This window comes from Vipera berus (genome assembly GCF_964194415.1).
Source record: "Vipera berus genome assembly, chromosome: 2".
NCBI classification, from domain to species: Eukaryota; Metazoa; Chordata; class Lepidosauria; order Squamata; family Viperidae; genus Vipera; species Vipera berus.
The window spans coordinates 107,788,894-107,810,779 of record NC_138203.1 but is presented as its reverse complement, the minus strand read 5'-3'; the positions used below and the strand labels follow the sequence as shown (position 1 = coordinate 107,810,779).

Here is a 21,886-nt window from a genome sequence, read left to right as displayed (position 1 = left end):
CGGTTGTGAAAGTCAGGTTGGTTTGCTCCATCAGGGGATCCATTTGCACTTCTGGACCCCCTCCTCTACGGCTAACTCCTTATTGCTTGTGCTGTGAGAGTCTTCATGTCTATGCATGGACTGGCTTGGTTGCCAGTTTGGGGACCTTGGGAGGGACTTATGATGCAGTCCTCACTTAGTGGCCATTCTGGAAACCGCTTTCTGAGTAGGTCAATGTGGTGTCTGACAACTCACCCTCCCTCCAGCCCCACTTCATAAGAGAGGGGACCAGATGATTTAGTGATTTTTTCCAGGAAACCACAGATTCCCATGCCCATAGTTTCCAGCCCACACCCCATCACCCACTTGCAGCCCCCTTGGGGGTTTTGGCCAAGAGGCTTCTGCTGCCACTCTATCTGGATGCAACCTGTCCAGTTTCATGATCAGGCATCTCCCCCAACATAGTTCTGCTGGGCTTTTCCCAGTAGCAGTGCAGGGCGTGGAATGCTGGCAAAGTAAAAAATCTGCCAGTCTGTGATGCCAGTCCCCAGTTACTATGCATTTTAGTGACTCCTTTGTGGTCCTTACCATACGTTCAGCTTGACCGTTACTGGATGGGTGAAATGGGGCAGACGTTGCGTGTCTGATGAGATTTGCTCTCAGGAAAGCCTGAAATTCAGCAGCAGTGAATTGGGCCCCATTGTCTGATACTAAGACATCTGGCAACCCATGTGTGGCAAAGAGTTTTCTCAGCACCTGGATGGTCCAGCAGTAGTCATGTTTGCAACTGGAATTACTTCAAGCCATTTAGAATGGCTGTCTACCACTATGAGAAAGAGCTGTCCCTGAAAGGGCCCAGCGAAATCTATGTGAATTCTAGACCAGGGAGTGTGCATTTCCTCCCACCTGTGAACTGGAGCGTGTGGCATTTCAGGCCTTGATTGCTGGCATGTATAACATCCATGCACCTGTGCCTCTATGGCCTTGTCTATTCCAGCCCACCATAGGTAGCTTCTTGCTAAAGCTTTCATACGGACAATGCCTGGATGGCCTTCATGTAGTGACTGTAAAACTCTATTTCTCAGTGAAGTGGGAACTATGACCCTGTTTCCTGATAGGATACAACCCTTGTGAGCTGATAGTTCATGTCTTCTAACAAAATAACTCTGGAATTCAGAGCCTGGGCTTTTATCTAACCACCCTGTGTGCACCCATGAAAGAACTCTACTAAGTGTTTTATCAGTAGCTGTCCCCTGCGTGGAGGGGAAATTCTGGCAAATCCTGAATGGACAGGATTCTGGCTGCTGGGGCCAGATCTGGTTCAATTAGTGGCAATGGAAGTCTGCTCAGGCCATCAGCATGGCCCATTTCTTTGCCAGGTTTGTGAACCAGTTTAAATGTGTAGGCTGATAGAAAAATAGACCATCTCAACATTCTTGGGGAAAGTATGTGGAGTGTTTGTTTGTCTGTTGTAAAGAGTCCCAGTAGTGGTTTGTGGTCTGTGAAGACCATGAAGTCCCTGCCATATAAATAGTCATGGAATTTTTTAATTCCTGCTACAATGGCTAAGGCCTCTTTGTCAATTTGAGTGTAGTTACGCTCAGCAGAGGACATTGTCCTTGAATAAAATGCAATAAGAATTTATGTTCCATTCTTCTCTAAATGAGTCAAGACTGCCCCCACCCCATAAGGGGATGCATCACATGCTAAACAGACTGGTTTAGGCTCCCTAAAATGAGTGACAGTAGATTTAACCGACAAAAGTGCTTTTAGGTCTTGGAAACTTTTCTCGTGAATGCTGGTCCATTTCCATGAAGCTTTTTTATCTAAGAGCCTGTGAAGTGGCTCTGCCAATGCGGCCTTGTTAGGCAGAAACACATGGTAGAAGTTGAGGAGGCCCAAGAATGCCTGTAGCTCTCCTTTTGATTTAGGGCTAGGTGCCATTTGAATGGCCTTCACTTTGGACTCAGCTGGGTGAATGCCGTTAGCATCAATGCAAAATTCCAAAAATTTGGTTGAAGAAACCCCAATACTGCATTTACTCTTTTTTAATTTGAGGCCTGCTTCATGCAGCCTCTGTAGGACGGCTCTGAGCCTGCTGGCTAACACCTCTGTGGATTCCCCTGCAATAAGCACATTGTCAAAATAAGGGCAAACACCCTGAATGCCTTTAAGCGTGCGTTCCATGATTCCCTGAAAAATGCCTGGTGCAACACTAACCCCAAATTGTAAATGCTTCACTTTAAAAGCCCCCCTGTGAGTCACGATCATCTGATCAGCGGCTGTGGCCTCATCAACCGGCAGTTGCTGATAGGCCTGTGCCAAAACTAACTTTGCAAAAATGGTGCCCCCTTGCAAAGATGCCAAGATGTGGTTCACCACTGGGACAGGGTATGCGTGTTGCTTAAGGGCTTTGTTAATTGTGCATTTATAGTCTGCACATATTCTAATTTCTCCATTGGCCTTAAGTGGTGTTACTATAGGAGTTTCCCACTCCCCACCATCAACTGGTTGCAAAATGCCCTGTTCTACAAGCTTGTCTATTTCTGTGTCAATTTTATGTTTGAGGGCAAAGGGAACCCTTCGAGGCTTAATCCTAATGGGGACCACGTTGGGGTCTAGCTTGAAAGATATAGGCGAGCCTGTGTATGTTCCTAGGGTTCAATCAAATACGTCTGCAAAGTCCTCGCAAACTGACGTTAGATTTGCGGCTTGTGTCCGGTTGATACTGGTTACTTGGATGCCTAATGCATCAAACCAATCGAGTCCAATTAGACTTGTTCTCTGGCCCCCTACTACTACGACATCCAGGTGCCCAAAAAGTCCCTTAAATTTAACAGCCAAGGTAGCTTCACCCTTGACTGTGACTTTAGCGTTTTGAAAATCTATTAAAATTATGTCAGAGGGCCTTAGCTTGGCCCATTTTCTACTGCGACTGCACATGAAATTAAATGTATCCAGAGAAATGATGGAAATGGCTGAGCCTGTGTCCAACTCCATTTTACAGGGGACGCCTTGTAGCTCCACCTGAATTTTAAATTTGGGTCTGAGAAGGCATCTGGCTCCAGTACGACAGACACTCCTGCAGCTTGCACAAAACCCCACACTGAACGGCCCCGGGGACCCGGTACCTCTCTTGGTTGGATCTTCCGACTGGCGCTTCAAAGGCCAGTCCCTCTGGCGAGCTCTGCACACTGCTGCGATGTGGCCGGTTTTGCTGCAGGCCCGACACATGGCTGACCAGAACTTGCAGTCCATGCATTGGTGGCAGCCGGCACAACCTTTACATCTAGGTAAGAGATCTGCCTTGTAAGGAGTCTCTTGTTGTTTGGTGCTGCGGTGCTGTGTGTCGGGCTGTTTGTGTAGCTTGTCAACTTTGGCATCTTCTTCATCTGAATCTTTGGTGCGTTCAGCATCCTTGTGGTGGACGGTTTCTTCACGCTGCGTTGCTTTGGCGGGCCGGATTGGACGGCTCCCCCGGCGGCTTCATCTACCATGACTTCGTCCTGGGCTTCAGTGAACGACAGGTTAGCTCTAGCAAAAAGTTTTTTCTGCAGCTCTTGATTTCGTAAGCCGCAGACGAGCCGGTCTCGAAGTCGCTCTTCAATGTCCAAAAATTTACAAAGGCGTGCAGCCTGCCTCAAGGCTGCGATGTACTCCGACACGGTCTCACCGGGCTGCTATATTCGTTGTTCAAAGGCATAGCGCCAGGCAATTACTGACATCTTTGGTTGGAAATGTTCTCCGAGCTTCTTCTTTAGATCAGCGTAGGAGACTGATTCCAGTGGTGTTGGCGTGAACAGGTTTTCAGCCAGATCGAATGTTACTGGGCCGCACACACAGAGCAGCGTGGCGGCCTTCAGTCCATATACTGCAACCTGGTTTGCCCGGAGGTAGTTTTCGACCTGGGACAGTTACGATGGCCATCCTTCTGGTTGCTTGATGTTGAATTCTCGCAGCCTGACGACCTTGGGCATTCTTCTGGTCTTTGCGGCTGGTTCCTGCGCCTTCTGATCCTGCTTCTCCGATGCCCAGGGACTGATCCACTGAGCGCGTGGTCACTAGCATGTCTGGCTAGCCGACCGTAGGGGGGGAAAAATGCTTTTCTGCCAGACATGCACTGTCTCTCCCCTAGTGACTTTCAGCTCTTTCGAAGAAGCAGGATCCCACCTTTGTTGCCAGTATTGTGTAGTGAGTTCATTGTGTGGGAATGAAGACAAGGTGAGTGAGTTCGGCAATGGTCATGTTTATTTGCTTGCAGGATCTGAACTGAGGAACTGAGCTGCAGGCTGCAGCAATTTATAGCCTGGCCCCTAGGCAGCAGCCAATAGGTTTAAAGCAACCCATTGCCACCTAGGGGCAGCCAATAGCAGCACCAGAGACGGGGTGTCTGAGTTGTTAGCTCCAGCTTACCACATGGTGTTACAATTAAGCCCAATACATAACAGGCTACTTTCCTTAACGTTGGAAAAAGCATATTTCACTTCCTGTTTTCTGAAAAGAGCCTTTATCTTTTTGTATGCGACACCAGACATGAAATTTTCTATTGCTTCTCTTCTTGATCAATTATCCTGAAAAGTAAATATGCTTTGTTCTCTTACTCTCTTTATCTTTGTAAGGGTGTGTTTATAGTCCCTGATCATCCTCTTTGTTTTCTTTGCACCAGTCCCAGCTTCTCTGACATGTTTCTTAAAATATGGTGCTCAGAACTGGAAGCAATAACTAAGAGGGGCTCTAATCAAAGAGAGAGGAAATAATATTTCCTTTTGATTTGTAAACTCATTGATGCAATCCTGCACTTGTACGTACCTTTTTAGCAGCCATGTCTGTTGATTCATTAATAACTTTTGATTACTTTCAAATAAAATACAATCTCCAAATGTATTTCTCACACACTGTTTATGAAGTCATCCCTATCCTATACTATCAATACTGGGGAAGACCCTGGAAAAGATAATTAAAAAAACAGATCTGTGAACAAATAGTAGCAAACAAAGTTATAACTAGTAGCCAGCAGGGGTGTGTTAAAAAGAGATCATGCCAAACCAAACTTATCTCATTCTTTGATTAAGTGACTAAATTAGTAGACCAGCAAAATGCTGTAGACGTAGTATACTTAGATTTCAGTAAGGCATTTGAAAAAGTAGACCACAACCTACTTCTTGGTAAGCTAGAAAAATGTGGAATAGACAACATCACCAACAAATGGATCTGTACAGTAGTGGGATTCAGCCAGTTTGCACAAGTTCAGTAGAACCGGTAGCTAATTTTTTGTTGCCCAGGCCCAGAATGGACTTCTGGAAGCAGCATCCACACAGAGAACTGGTTGTTCACATATTTGAATCCCACCACTGGATTTGTAGCTGGCTGACAAACCGTACTCAATGAGTAGTATTCAGTGGTACTACATCCACATGGAGAGAAGTAAGCAATGGGGTACCATAAGTCTCCATTTTAGGCCCAGGAGTCTTCAATATTTTCATCAATGATTTAGATTAGGGAATAGAAGGGGAATTCATCAAATTTGCAGATGACACTAAACTGGCAAGAATAGCCAACATCCCAGAAGACAAGTTCAGGATCCAAAAAGTTCTTGACAAACTTGAACAAAATGAATTTTAATGTGGAGAAAAGCAAAGTTTTACATTTAGGCAGGAAAACTCAAAGGTATAAGTACAGATTAGGTGAGACCTGGCTCAAAAACAGTAATTGTGAGAGGGATCTTGGAGTCCTAGTGGATGATCACTTGAATATGAACCAACAGTGTGCAGAAGCAGCCAAAAAAGCTAATACAATCCTGGGTTGTGTAAACAAAGGCATAGAATCAAGATCATGTGAAGTATTAGTACCACTTTATAAAATCCTAGTAAGACTACACCTGCAATACTGCAAACAATTTTGATCAACATGCTACAAAAAAGATATTGAGACCTTGGAAAAAGTTCAGAGTACAGCAGCTAAGATGATCAAAGACCTGGAGACTAAAACATATGAAGAACAGCTGCAGGACTTGGGTTTGTCTAGTCTAAAGAAAAGAAGAAATAGGGGTGACATGATAGCAGTATTCCAGTATTTGAGCGGCTGCCACAAAGAAGAGGGGGTCAAATTATTTTCCAAAACACCAGAGGGCAGTACAAGAAACATTGGTTGGAAACTAATCAAGGAGAGAAGCAACCTGGAATTAAGAAGAAACTTCCTAACAGTGAGGACAATTAACCAGTGTAACAGCTTGCCTTCAGAAACCATAAGTGCTCCATCACTGAAGGTTTTTAAGAAGAGACTAGACAGTCACTTGTCTGAAATGGTATAGGTTCTCCTGCCTGAGCAGGGGGCTGGACTATTCTATTCTATTCTATTCTATTCTATTCTATTCTATTCTATTCTATTCTATTCTATTCTATTCTATTCTATTCTATTCTATTCTATTCTATTCTATTCTATTCTATTCTATTCTATTCTATTCTATTCTATTCTATTCTATTCTATTCTATTCTATTCTATTCTAGCTTTCCTTTTTTAAGTGAAGATCTTTGCTTTTGCCTTTTAAAACAATTCATTCCATTATTTCTTGTCCATTTCTCTAATCTATCAAAACAGTATTAGCTGTTCTACCCAGTTTTGTATTAACAGCATTTTTGATAAGGGTTTCCTCCACTTTTTCATCCAAGGCATTAGTGAAAAAGAGTGGCACCAGTGTTAAACCTGAAGAGAAGCTTAGTGTGTCAAGAGTATTTGTGGGAGAAAAATCCTGGAATATAGAGATATAGCTATAAAAAAGGCAAGCCCTTTTTTTAGACTCTCTCTCTTCCTTCTCCAAATTATTATCACTACAGTCTTGCTGGGCAAACCACATTTCATTCATTGTTTCTAATCCTGGACATCTTGAAAAGGATTTAAACAGGACTAAGAATAAAGAAAGACAATGATGATAGTTCGTTGTAATAGTAAGTTGAGTCCTTAGCCTTTGGAAAAGATACCCAAAGGAGAAAATGATGACTTTCTTTAAATGCCTAACGATTTGTTCTCCATTCTCTCATAGTGCAGATACGGAATAATGGGAAGTGAATAATGCTCTCTTTCCAGAAGAAATGGACCAGTCATCTATCAGGAATGCTTTATATTGCTATACTGTGCACATAAGCCTTGAGGCATTTATGGGCTTAACACAAATGGCTAGAAGGTACATGAAATAGTATATATAACATTGGGAAAGAAATGGAAACATACATCTACTTACTATCCAAGTGGAATATTTGGGTTAATGCTCTTATTATTTATTTGATTTACATTTCATCCTCAGTGCTTTGATCATCTTAAACAATAATTTTGCATTAAAGGCAAAAATGCCAAATAAATGGAGTTTTCTAACTATTAAGGGATTTCTGAAATAACTGTTTTCTAGGCAACATTCTCTTTATAAGTGTAAAAGGAGGAGCACAATTTGATCAATTTATGTTGGCATGGGAACTTTAAGATTTAATGTAATGGTCATGCTTTCCCTTATACTGCACTCCTTTCAGAATAGTAATGTTATACAACACCTTGATAAGACTATTGAGAAAACTTGGCTCTTTAAAGACATGTATATTGGACTTAATTACATAGTGGCTACTTAGAATATAATGCACTTAATTACATAGTGGCTACTCTGAATTTAACACATTCAAAACAAAGATGGGTTTTTTCATGTTCTGATAATAGCAAAAAATAAGATGGAGAAACACCCTATTTTCAGATATAAATGATTGGATTTCAGAGATGATTGACTTAACTGCAGTTATTTGAAAGAAAGATAAATGAATAGTAATGGTGGTGGACTTTATTTAACTTAAATTTGTTGAAGGCAAAATTGACCAAATATTTTAATTTTGGGAAATGTTGGACTTCTCTTGCTGACAAAGAAAGACACAAAGGATCAGATATCCTTGACATCTGAGAGAAGACTTGTTAGAGTGGGAAAGGGCATCATGTAATGGCAGAGTGCTTGATTTTACAGGAAATTAAAGGTGAGCTAATCAAATGCCTACTTTGAATTTTAAGAAAATAAAACAAATTAACAAATTAAACAAATAAACAAAAACAGCAAGTGGCAGTTCCTAGCTAATTAGTTTTTAAAAAATTAAGCAAGGTTAGGAAGGTGTTTGGTGGGAGAACAGCGGAAATCCAGGGGTTGTAGTCCTCACTGCACAATGAGGGAAGAAACCATATCTATAGAGGATTATGACTATACTCTTGCAAGGAAAACTACACGGGTAGAGACTTACAGCAATCATAACATATTGTTTCAAGAAAGGAAAAAAGGAAATCAGCTGACTAAGTTGAAAAGCTGAAAATCAACCCAGATCCATACTGGAGATGAAAACAGGAACTTGTGAACTAAGAAGAATGTCTGAAATTAAAGAATTACAGCAATTACTGAGCTTGTATTGGGAAACAAAATGCACAAAATCTGCTAAGGTTACTGAGAGATGCTAACAGCAACAAAAATGGCCTATTTTGACATGTTCCAAATAAAACGTGAAAAGAAACACTGTACCAGTAGCAGTGTACCAGAAGACGTCAAATAACAAACAATTAAAACAAAAGTCAGAATTACTCTACTTCTATTTTCATTGACTCTTATCTGATAAGAAGTTGTATTTTCCTTCAGGCAATTGTGAATTGTAGGTTGCAGAAGCAGGATTTTAGTTGGAGTTTGACAGAAATAGTTCTTAGAAAATGGATGAACTGCTTAATGCTGCATTTGTCTTTGCTAAATGTTATTTTCAGCCAATTCCTCAAGAGCATTTTGAAAGATTGCCTTCCAGGTATTAGCTACCCCACCCAGGTTTTCGTTGTTGGCAATTCTGGTAACCAGACCTGTCTGCAAATGTTAGATGAGTAATCACCCTGGGATCGATCTTACTATTCTCTTTTTTTGAAGATGGAAAAGTTTGCCCTCTTCCAGTTATCTGGCTCTTCATCCATTTCCCAGGTCTATCATTTTTATCAAGCTCAAGTCTTATCAAGTCCACTGTCAATTATTCCTTTCCCCCCCCCCCTGTACCATGAGGACAATGATTCTGCAAAGAACAGTTACAACCATATTACTACGATATTTCAAGATCTGGAGAAGAAGCTCAGGAATCTGGAAGCTCAAGTGGTGAAAACAGGAAATTTTTCAGGCCAGCAAATTACTTATTCAGTATTACCTTTCCAACATGCATAGAATTCTCTTTTGGGGTCCACTTTAATGTCTTGTTTTCAGCCAGGAAAAAAGAGGAATGTAGGTGAATAACTGAATATGTACATTGTTAGGATCGCCATCATTGGCTTGGTGCCTTGCTGGCGTCCTGCCATCAAAGGGGAATGGAGGGAGGAGGCATTTGGGGCAATCCATACTTCTGTATTTAAAAGTGGGAAATGGGGAGGGGGAGCTGACATGTGAGGAAGACCAGAGCTGTTTGTACCACTTATGCCAGGCATCTTCAAGGCCACTTACTTGTTCTAGATGTTAAATTCCAGCAGCCTAAACAAACCAGAGTTTCCCACAACATTGTGGCGATCCCAGATTGGGTGATAATAGACCAGACATCAGGGGGAGTGATGGGGAATGTTGGGTTTGGCTCTTTGTATTAATGTGCAGGAACTTCAGTTCCTGCCTCACTTTCCTGAAACCAACATCTTTAGTAAAAGTTTTTTTGCACTTCAAGCAATTGGAGTTGAGAGTTTGCTTTCATAAATGTTTGTTTGGGGACAGATCTGACATTAGGCAGAAACTGCAGTTTTGGTCAACCCGGAGAGGATATTACCTCTACTGTGGGGACTGTGCATACAATGTTGACTCAAGAGACTGACCAAGAAGAAATTGAAACCTGGGGAGAGGTATCTATGAGACCCCCTCTGGGAGGACTGGATCTGTCTGTACCATTCAGACAGTGGGGGAAGATGACCCACTGAGCCCCTGATGGTCCCTAGGGGTCGGAAGAAAAGAGGAGTGAGAAGAGAAACCTCAGGGGGTGACATTCACCCATGAGGGTAGGGGCAGCCACCGATGTGGAAAGCAAGCCAAGTTGGAAGGGCTGGAGAAAGAGAGTGATGATGCGTGCGGAGAAAGCGACTGGATGGACTGGATGATGGAACAAGCCATAAAGTTCATGCAGGGGGCTTTAAGAACCTCAAAGTGCATGAAACCCTGGCTCAAAGGTGGCAACCTGATGTGTATCCACCCCCTAATACAGCTGGCGATGGTGCTCCATCCCTGCTGTGACAACTGGAACCTCAGCCAGCTCAACGGTGGTGGCCGTACCACTCTAATGCCAGGGGTGGCTGCCTGGCAGGGAGCACCTGCAGGACCAGCCCTGGGACAGCCTGCAAGACACCCCCCCGGTATGCAGTTTAATGGAGACCCCCCATCAACTGCACAAATCACCCTCCCCATCACAAACTTGCTAAAAACAAAAGGGGGGATGCTCAAGCCCAGCCAGGCGCTCCAATGGACAATGGAATGTCAAGTGACATTGGAGAAACTTAAATGCCTGTTTGCAGCTGAGCCGGTCCTAAAGCACCAGACCCGAATGCTCCTTTTGTCATCCAGCGATGTGGCTGTGGGGGCAGTCCTCCTACCAAGAAACGAGGAGGGGGCCCTGCAAGCATGCGCCTACACGTCCCAAAAACTCAGTGGGAGAGATTTGGTTTCTGTGATCCTTGTTTGTGCTACCTGACATGAAATGGGTTGCATTTCAGAAGGACTTGTAAAATTATCTTTGCCCAAAATGTGACAAGCTTGATTAGCAGGACTTACTGAATTGTGTACAACCTAGAGATGAAAATCCTACAATAAGGACTTGTGCACTGGAGAAGGAAGAGGGTATATTGTTGCAATGGGTCTTATTAAACATTCAGTGCAAAATCAGAAACAACACTGACTCATAAAATTTACAGCTTTTGCGATATTCACACTAATGTTAAAATTCTTAACTTAAGAAGGCATAGATTTAATAGACATAAGAGATCTGGTAGGATATCTCTCATGATTCAAATATTGCAAGTGAAGAATATTATTTATTCAAAAGGAACAGAAACAAAAAGGCTGTACAGAAAGAAAAAGAAAGTATAGGCTGAGTGAGTATAGTCAAAACTATATTTTGGAAAATCTCAAAACATATTTTAATAAAGTCAGAGCAAGATAAATAGGATTACATAGCAGGAGAAGATGAAGGCTTTTTTTTAAAAAAAAGTATATACTAAAAACAAAATTGCAAACAATTCCAGTTAGGAGAAATAGGAAGGACAGCATAAGAAGTCAATGTGGCAGCACAAAAATTTACTGAAGATCTGAAGATAAAAAAGAACATAGATGGGAGGTAGAAAAAGGGATAGATCACCAAGTAAGGATACATATACATAAACTGTAGAGATGGTATCAGAAAAACTAAACTCACATGAAGTGAAGCTGGTACATGATGCCAAACAGAACAGAAACTATTTAATTATGTCAATAAAAAAGAAGGCAAAATCGTAGTATTCCAGCTGTTTAATGAAGATGACAAAATGTTAAAATGCAACAAGAAAAAGACAGAGCTACCCAGCTTGTATTTTGGCTCTGTGTTCTCCAAAGAGAGGGCATATATTCCACCAGGCAACTGTGAAGAGGAACATGAAGAGGCAGAAATGAAACTTGAAACCGACAGAAGATTGTCAAGGAATTCTTTGAATGAGGGATAGGTGTATTGCTTTCTAGAGTACAGAAGGACTTTGCTGATGGTCTGGCTGATCCTTAATGTCTGATCTTCGAATATCTCAGAGATTGGATGAGATGTCAGATGACTGAGAAGAGCAATTGCAGTCCTTCTCATCAAAAAGGAGAAAAAGCAGGATCTAGCAACACAGAACCAGTCAATCTGGCACTGTAGCTGGGAGAATTTTAGAGAAGACCATAAAGAGACTGATTGGTAAGCAGCTTGAGAATAACACAGAAATTGCCAGAAGTCAACATTGAATTGTCAAGAAGAATTCCTTATTTTCTGAATGGAAAATTTCTTTAGTAGATTTGGGGATTTAGATGACATTAAATATGTTAATCTCAGGAAAACTGATTAGGAAGCTAGTTAAGTATGGATTGGATAGCATGTCTATTACATGGATCCACAGCTGGCTTGAAAATCATACTCAAATAGTGTTCATCAGTGGTTCCTCATCAAATTGGAGAAAGGTATCAAGTGGGGTGCCACAAGGATCAATCCTGGGTCCTCTACTCGTCAACAGTTTCATTAATGACTTGAATGAAGAGGTGGAAGAATGCTTATCAAATTTGCAGCTGACACAAAACTGGGTGGGATAAATAATACCCTAGAAGACAGAAATAAAATTCAACATTGATAGGTTAGACAATCTAGCTTGAATATCTAGAATGAAATGTAATAGAACATGCAAGTTCTACACTTAGGAAAAAGAATCAAATATATTAGGTATAGCAAAGGATACTTGTACTTATGAAAAAGATTGATGACCTATGTATTTTCCTCCAATTCTATTCTAGAATTCTGTGAAAGTAATAATCAAATAAAAAGTTGATTCTGTATACATATAGCAACTGCACAAAGAACTAATTAATCCAAGAGAATCATATATTAACAATTAACAGTTTTACTTTAGCTTTCAGAATGTGAGATTAGAAAGATATCTTTCAACATTTAATTCTGCAAAAGTAATACCCAAGAGTACTAAAAATTTAATGTGTTTTTCCTACATTACTGAAAAAAAAAACATTCCTACTTTAAAGATGGTATATTGATAATTTCTACTCAGACATTTGCAATACTGAATCCTTTACACTTTGTAATGCTCTTTGCTGTATGTTTTAGTGTTAGAATCCTATTTCAGACACGGAAACACCCATTCAGTCAGACTGTAATGCTCATCTCAGGTATGAAATCAGGAGTATGATACTGGAAAGTACCATAAAGAATATTGTATAAATACAGCCCTAAGAAGAGAAAACTGAGAGAGATACAGTAGAAACTCAAATAGGGAAACTCACAAAGAGTGGCCACAGGGAATAACTTCTTCCATTTCTCCCCAAAATACCAACATGAGCCCTTCGTGTTGTATTATGTTATGAGGATCAGGACCAAGAGGGACAGGAATGATGCTCAACCACAGAACCTCTTACAAGATTTCTGAATTGCTTCATCTGAAATCGAACCAAAAAGGGGCACAGTCCAAAGAATGGAATGAACTGATGATACTCACTGTCAGAACTAGGACAACAGATAGATAGTGAAGGTAGCAAAAGGAGGCTTGACAATGATGCAATAGGAAGGTTTGGAGATAGAAACAGAGATTTCTGCCTCCCTGACAAATGACACGTGGGCCTCTTTCTATTCTTCTCTGAGTCAATGGAGGGCTGCTTGTTTCCATTTTATTTCAACAGGATATGGAACCAGTCGGAAAACGTTAGTAATTATGAATCTTTCACTCATATGCCTGAAACTATAGAAGGTAGCTAAGGCACCAGAGATAGGTCTGACAGATTTTCCATAGGGGGGGATGGAGACTGTAGACAAGTCCCTCAGTTTGGATGAGTAGCAAAAAGCATTTTGCTCAAGTGGCTACACAAAAGTGTGATTATGGGCCTGTTTTGTACATTCTGGCAGGATGGGAAACTATCTGCTATCATTTAAGACAAAGCACAGAATAACAGTGCCATGGGTGGTAAGTTGCTCTCACATTTCTGAGCATTCAGATGCTTTTTGCCATAAGTCAAAAGTCAGAGGTATATTATATAACAAAAAGAAAACAAGCAAGAGGAAAATAAATTGGAAAAATAACTTTTTTTCACATTTTCACAAGAGAAAGACAGAGAAAGACCTAAGAACATTATTGCTGTGGCAGTAAAACCATCCCCCCCAAAAATCTGAGGGAATTGTGGGATGTGGCTCTTGCCAAATTTTTCCTCAGCAGCCTAACATTTCTTATAATGTGTCTGTGCAAGAGTGTAGCCCATATATGTGATGCACAAAGACTAAGAACTAGGATTTAAAAATCCATCAGAAACCTATTTGTGCATTTGGGGAGAGGGCTAGGGGTTTATTGGATGAATTATATCATATGCCACACCTTGGGTACAGTAACAGAAAATGTGATATGAGCAATTCAGTTCTGAAAATATTTAAGTTTCATGAGATACAAATCAGGTTATGAAAATTTTGCTTTTTAGATGCCTTTCAGATGCAGGGTCTCCCTGCTTGAATATGGGTTTAATTTACTCAGTTCATGAGAATATATATAGACCAGTTAAACTGGTTATTATCTTTCGCTATTGTTACCAATATTGTTTTCTACATTTTACAGATATTTTTCACTTCACATAGAATAAAGTCATCAGAGAGTCAGAAATGGGGGAAAAATACTCACATATGTTATATTCACAATTAGAAGGACCTACATCTCTCAGAGTATTTAGAAGCTCTTAGAATAGTGAACAGGAATTTTATCCAATCTTGACATTTCTGTGTGCTGCACAAAGTAGAAGGCGGAATGCCAATCCACTATTACATTTTAGTCTGACATAATAGCTAAAAGTAATGTTAAGTTTGCATTTATAATCAGAGATAGGGCAGGTGCAATTGTGGCTGGTGCTCAGTTGGGCTAGTAGGGCACGGTGACAGGTGGCAGGAAAAGCCAGGGAATTCACAAGCAAAGCCAAATGCTTTGGTTGACTGCCATCCTTCTGTCTTGCAAAACCCATGGAGAAAGTAATTCCCTACTATTGTGTGTGGTTTGAACAACTTGAAAGGGTTATTCTTCCCCTTCCAGGCTCATTGCTGTAGTCTCAGCAGCTGTCATTCCACACTCTTGGTCCCTCCTTTCCACCCGAGCAGCAAACACTCCCTTCCTCTCTACTGCAAGAAGCTTCCCTGTGACATTGTTGGCAGCGTTCCTTTCCTTAATGTAGTCAGTCTCTGTGATCCACCCCTTTCACCTGGGTGGGCCCACAAGGAAAGGTATCTATTTGGTCTTCTTCCTCTTCTCAGCAGCCATCAAGCAAAGACAGAATGATCCAACAGGACATCTGCAGCACTTCTCATTCTCTGCCTGGAGACAGCTGCCACTCCTTCTACTTCAGCCATTTCTAATACATGCAGTATTTATTCAGATAGCCTCAATGTTGTAAGCCTCCCAGAGTCACCTTCTAGCGAGATGGGCGTCAAACTAATTTAACAAAGAAACATATGAACAAACTGCCTCTAGTTTGGAGTTTATGCTTCTTCCTGTTGTGCTGGAATAAATAACTTGTTGATATCATCCTTGCCCATAACTCATGCCAAAAGAAATTCCAGGAAGAATATATCAAAGAGGGAGTAGACTTAAGCCCAGTGACTTAAGCCCATCTACCTATTCAATAAATCTCCCATCCTTTCACTTCCCTCAGTCTGAGCCTTCTTCCCCCAGCTGCCAAGGTCCTTCTGGCAGAAGATCTACATCTCTCTCACCCTGATTGGAGGTGGCAAGTACTCCTTGTACATTTTCTTTAAGCACTGGCTATGGGCAAGGGAGGGTTTGCTCTTCTGGGCTATGTTTTCTCTCTGAGCCACTTGTTCTTTTTATCTAGTGCGGGGAGACAAAAGTGGAGTTCTGGCTGCTTGATCCTGCTTTGCAAAACGACTAGAAAGAGGATAGGCAGAGCTAAGGGATGGCCTAAGTGAGTTTCCCTTCCACAAGTGGAGCAAATGTAGAGAAAACTTTTGGGAAATAAACAGTAGGTACGTTGTGTGCAATGCTAGCTTCTGTATGAAGTGAGCAAGCATGGTGGTGCCCTCCTTTCTCTTCCCTTAGTGAATAGCCTCTTTTGGAGAGATATTTCGGTCTCAAGGAAATTCCCCCTGTGTCAAAGCAGAGTCAGAGGTTAATTCAGGGGCTGTTTTCTTTCTGGAGGAATTGGGGAAAAGAATTTTAAAACCATGCTCTCTCACTGCATTCATAATTACTAGGACTGTGCAAAGCTTTGTCACTTGCTCAATGCTTTGAACACGAGTGTCAAACTCGCCATGTCACATCACATATGGCAACATATCGCAACTTTTTTTTGCATTGCTGGAACTGGGGTGGGCACGGCCTCCATATGATGCAATCGGCCCACGGGCCAGCTGTTTGACACCCCTGGCTTTGAACAAGCCACTCCTTTGAAAGCACTTGGCCAAATAGCATGCTAGCAATATGCTGTCACTGCATTGATTTCCTTGTCCTTCCTGCTCTGTGTTGTTCAGCAATTCCCATTCCTGCAAGAGTCTTCTGCTCATGACAGTTGAGGCTTTGTGTTGTATGAAGTACCTCCTTGAAGCAGATTGTGTTGCCATGACAAGGAGAATCGCAGAGCCTTGTTCAGGAAAGCCCAAGCCACTTCTCACGAGTTTACAAATTACCTTCCTTGTAATTGTTCTGAAGTTTTAAAAAGACTGTAACATAATTGTCCCTGTGAGAGCTAAACTGTGAAACACCAAACCACTGATACCTTATTATCCAAATGATTACGATTCAAGCCACATAGTACAGGATAGTTGGGTGTGTGTGTTATGTTACATAAAAGCAATATAAGCTGGAAAGTATTTCAAATAGTATTTCAAATCAAACTAAACCGAGATAAAATCACCCAAATCATCTACGTATTTGCAGCACAAAAAGCTGATGTTACTCAATGCAAAGGAAAGTAGAGCTGATACATTGTAGAACCTGGGTTAAGGATCAGGAAATTATAGGCTTAGCTCTTACTTCTGCAAAGTTACTGGGACATTTCTTCTGTTCACCCCACTCCCCCCTTATTTTGTGGGTTTTTTGGTGGGACTCAATCAATGTAAAATTTGGATTACACAATGAAAGCCCCATATACATTAGTCTGAAGAATTCATTTAGTTGTATCTCAATAGATTACAATAATTTTAGAATAAGAAGCAAGGGAAAGGCTATTTGGATCAAAAAAATAAACCCAACTCTCAAAAAATAGCCATGTTGGTCCACTAAGGCAGGGGAATTTCTACACTTCAGAAATACTTTTCTTATGGCCAGCCCAAATGCTACAACTGTAGGCAAGCTAAAATAGTTATTTTTTTTACTTCTGAAGCAAAAGAACCAGAATTCACTTTCTTCTTCCCTCTATTACCATAGCAACCTTCCATCCTTTTTGTTGTAATTCCATGCCAATACATTTTCTATTTTCCCCTTTATTCACACACAACTTTCATTCAACCATCTGTACTCTTTCTCTATCACTCACATTCCTATACAACTATATCTGTGTGTTTTATATAACCGTAAACCTCCACACATAATGATTTAAGCATATTGTATGCACAAACCAAATACGAATTTTCATTTTACAATAAAGTTAGAATATAAAATCAGATTGTCAAATGAATTGTCAGCAGCTGGCTAGATGATAAGGAGGGGAGCAGCAAATGAAAAAAGAAATAAGTGATCAGACAGAATTCAGGGCATTAAAGGGGAAGGGAATCTGTAGGATAGAGAAAGGGAGAGAACATACAGTAGGTGAAGGAAAATAGGTAAGGAAGGAAATAGGATAATTATACATTGCACACAATTTTCCATGCCTTGGGCTTGATAGAGAACAGAAAAACAAGAGGTTTTCAGGTGAATGTGCCTGAAATTTGCTCCCTGCTCCCTACCAGTAGGATTACATTATGGAAAAATCCCCCTCCTTGCCATAAATGAGGGTGAACAGGTACCCAAATCATGAGAATGATCAACATACCTGGTTCTAGGCTTTCTTTGGGGCAATGAGGTTTCTAAAAGCCACTTAAAACCCCCAAGCCGAGGGCCAAGATTGCGACTGCTCCTGACAGCATTCCACCCCCACCATCCCTGCTCATTGTTTCTTTTGCATATTACCAACTACTATCACCTATGGGTCTGCAACAGAACTGGATATTGTATAGGTATTACCAATATAAATTTATGCCTACTACATGGAGGTTTGAGTCATTGGAAAATAACTGATCTTGGAAACAGATAAAATCACCTAATATCTAATGAAGTAACAGTGTTCCGTGCGCCTTTGGCATCTAGTCATGCCGGCCACATGACCACGGAGATGCCCTCGGACAAGTGCTGGCTCTTCGGCTTTGAAATGGAGATGAGCACCCGCCCCTAGAGTTGGAAACGACTAGCACGTGTGTGCGGGGGAACCTTTACCTTTACCTATCTAATGAAGTGGGTGGCCCTAACATATTTAATAAATTGAAAGATCTTGAGATGAGTCAAGAAGGAAAGCAATATTTGAAACATGTTAACATTTTAAAAATAGCAGTTAAAAGCTGAAAAAACCCACAACTGGATTAGAAATCCATAAGGCCCTTCATTTTATTTGTTTTTATAGAGGACAGCTAAATAGTTACTGGCATGTCATAGAACTTACAGTATTTAAGCCTAAAAATATTTATGTCTTCCTTGTTCCATATTCTCGGGATCAGAAGCTGCTACAGGTTTTCTTCTGTTGTTTGACTGCTTCCTAAATGTGGCATCTTTTGCTGATAAATGCTACCAAATAATTTATTTAAAACCATGAGCTGGGAGAAAGGCAATGAGGACTCCCAGCAAGACAAGTCAAGATGAGAATGTTGATGATCCATGACTTAAAAGTGGTTTGTCTGCATTCAGTTGGGGAGAAAGCTTTTTAAAAGGCAGTAATTAATGTTGCCATCAATATTTATACTTTTTTTTAAAAAAATACTCTTTGAATTTACTTCTATTACATTTGGAAACATAAATTATCTAAAGGAATCTCTGCACTTTAACATGAACATTTACTATTTCTTTTTAGCAGAATTGCTCAGATAGGCTTCCTGGATGATAAGGATTTGTTTCTCTTAGCATTGCTGTAAGAATACTTACTTGAAATGTTATTTCTCATCTGAGGGGGGCAGGTGATTACATTTTAAGTAAGATTGACAGGCTAACTGGGAAACAGGTATGGTTTTGATGCTGCTGGTGTGTCTAGCAAGATGAGTGGGAGAAAATTAAAACCTCTTCTCAACCTTGTGGCATAGCTGCAATTGGGCAATAAGTTGTTTGGCCAAAAAAAAAAAAGAGGGGGAGGGAGTTTGTAATATTTTAAAGTGAGACCTTTCTTTTAAACAATAATGTTTCTTTTGAGTTCCTCAATAGCTGAAATATTTTTTTTCAAAGTTGCCCTGCAAGTTCAAACAGATAATAGGTGCTCTCTTATGGGAACAGACATATTGAAAAAGGTCAGATGGTGATTGAGAGTGTTAGTTATGTTTCTCCTTGTTATGGTTATATTTGCAAGGAAAGGGAAAGTGATAATATAAATGATAATCCTGCAGAATTCAGTGTCTCCAATCTCTTGATGTTGTGGGACTGTGCAGGAATCCCAGGGCTGTAGGCTAGACCGGAGAATCAAAGAAACAGCTTAGAAGAAGGCAATAGCAAGCCATTTTCACATTATCTTCAGGAAAATATATGCCTCTTATTATCTCATTGTTATCTCACTCTCTTGAGGAAACTTTGCACTTAGGCAAGATGACATGCAGCTGCTCAGATATTAGTGTTTTTCTTACCTTGGAAAGAACTACTATTATGGTACCCAAGTCATGCGTCTGTTATTAGTGCACAGTCCTAGACCAAGGAAAATTATCTAGTTCAGTCTTCCTAATTTGGGCAATCTCCTGAAATGTAAACTTTAATTCCTACAATAGAAAACCAATATGATGTAATAATTAAGGTGTTGAACCAGGAGTGGGAAAACTCATGCTCCGGTATGCTAATTCCCACAGAAGTTTACTTGTCTAGTTGTCTCTCTTACATTGTAGGGAAAAACGGAGGGAATGTTATGCATGTTAATTTAAGTTCCTGAATGAAAGAAGAGAAAAGGAAAGAGTATGAGAATCATCATGAGATTGGCCATTGCTGAGAATTCTGGGGAATAAAACTTTATATATGTGGAGGATACTGAGGCTGGGAAAGACTGACACAGTTGAGAGAAGCTAGGGAAAGAAAATATTAATTTCAGATGGTGAACGTACAGAAAATAGATTCTCACTTAGGTCTCTCTGTGCTGAGAGACCAGCTAGATCAGCTACTCTAGATGATCAGAAATGGATTTCAGTAACAGAGATAAATATCCCAAGAGCATGTACTGTATATGGCTCAGAATTTAAGTAATAGAAAAATTATATTTGGTTAGTTAATGAAAAGGTGGCAGGGCAGAAATGGTGAATGCAAAATAATTCTAAACACAGACACCTTCCTAATTCACAGTTAAGACTACCTTTATTAAGTGGTTAGTTTTGGTCTCGTCTGTCTGGTGCTACTGAGAACAATCTTTCAAATCTCATTGGACTATACCTCATTTCCTTTTTATGCTCATTTAAATTAGGGAGGTATCTGTCTCAGCATCTTCTGCAAATTTTTGCTTGTTTTTTCCCTTGTGGTTTTCTAAAGGTCTCATTCATCTCCATCAAAGTCTTCTTTCTTACTCTTGTAATATTTTGAACTTGAACAATTTTTAATACATTTACAGCAACGGTGGTTAGACGTTCATGGCAGTATAAGCTAACAAAGGAAGTTAGTTCCTATTTGATCTCAGTCTTTTCCAATAAGGTAGTTTGTGGCCCACTAGGTGATTATAAAGAGCACACTGAAGGGTTGTAGTCTGAGGTTAAAACACCTGTAACTAGGGAACACTTGCTAAGTTTGAATGACCTTCAGTCCAGAGGACAGATGAACTATATCCTAACATATAGCAGGCACTGACTGACAGTCTGGCCAAAGTGCTTGTCCATTATCTTTCAAAAACCTTGGACAACAGGTAAAGAGCCCAATGACCGAAGGAAGGCAAGCATTGTTTCTTCTCCAGGAGAATATGGGGAATTACCTGAGAAAATTCTAGAGCAGGTATCATGCAGTGATATAAACACTTTGGGAATAATGCAGGGATTATAAGAAGTCAGCATAAAATGGGAATCACTGGCTTTGTGAAAAAGTTCATGAAATTTCAATTATAATTAATTATAGTATAACATTGGAGTATAAAAGGCAAACACAGGCTGTATTAAGGGAAATAAGGTTCCTGAATCACAGAATTATTATTAAGCTGCTCTTAAGATTTTAATAGTGTTCTGGATACCATGCTTAAGAAGAGTTGAGAAAAAGAACAAGGTCACAGAAGGGAAGTCAGGAAAGTCATTGGAATGAATGGAAAATACTTGGAAGAACTGTGTAAGTTCAGCCTTGGCAAGACCAAGGAAGATTATGGTAGTATATAAAACATGAAATATAATTATGGTAGCCTCAGGTTTTTTGTTTTCTGCCTATAGTTTTAAGTTAGAGACCCATCTGTCCTCTGTTTCAGCTATTGAAGATAGTGTAGCATGAATAAAAATTCCATTTTTTTATGGGTCTAGTTCTCATGCCCCCAGAAAGGTAGAGGAACCCATTAAAAAACAGCCATTATTTACATTTCTCCCCAGAAGACTAACACCCATCATCTTGTATCATTCTTGTGATTTTCAGAAGAAAAAAAGGCAATGTGAAGTGACACTCAAAGACTCTTGTTTTGCCTTTCCTCCCCAATGGCAGTTTCTCTATAACCAAAATCTGATAGGCAATTTCAGCTCTGTTTTTCAGCACTACTTTTACCTTCATTCTCCCACACAAACATACACTTACCCTCATTGCTGCTCCAATTAACCTTCCCAGAATCTTTGAGAAAGTTGTTTTCTAGAGCTAGTGATGGTGGTGGTTGTGGCAGTGAAAAAGACACAATGGGTGAATGTGTGTGGGGGGAGGGGAAGGAACATTCCCTGAGAGGAATATTTTTTCAATCCTCAGTATCCTGGCATGTCTTTTAATAGAGTTTGGAACATTGGTTTCTTTAATTTTGGAAAAGTTT

General features: G+C 40.4%; 1 protein-coding gene across 17 annotated transcripts in view; it reads right to left on the bottom strand.

The window, feature by feature from the left end:
• Positions 1-21,886, bottom strand: part of ADGRL3 (adhesion G protein-coupled receptor L3) — a gene marked incomplete at its 3' end in the record, with an annotated part of 400,329 nt that overhangs the window by 72,227 nt on the left and 306,216 nt on the right. The window lies entirely within an intron of this gene.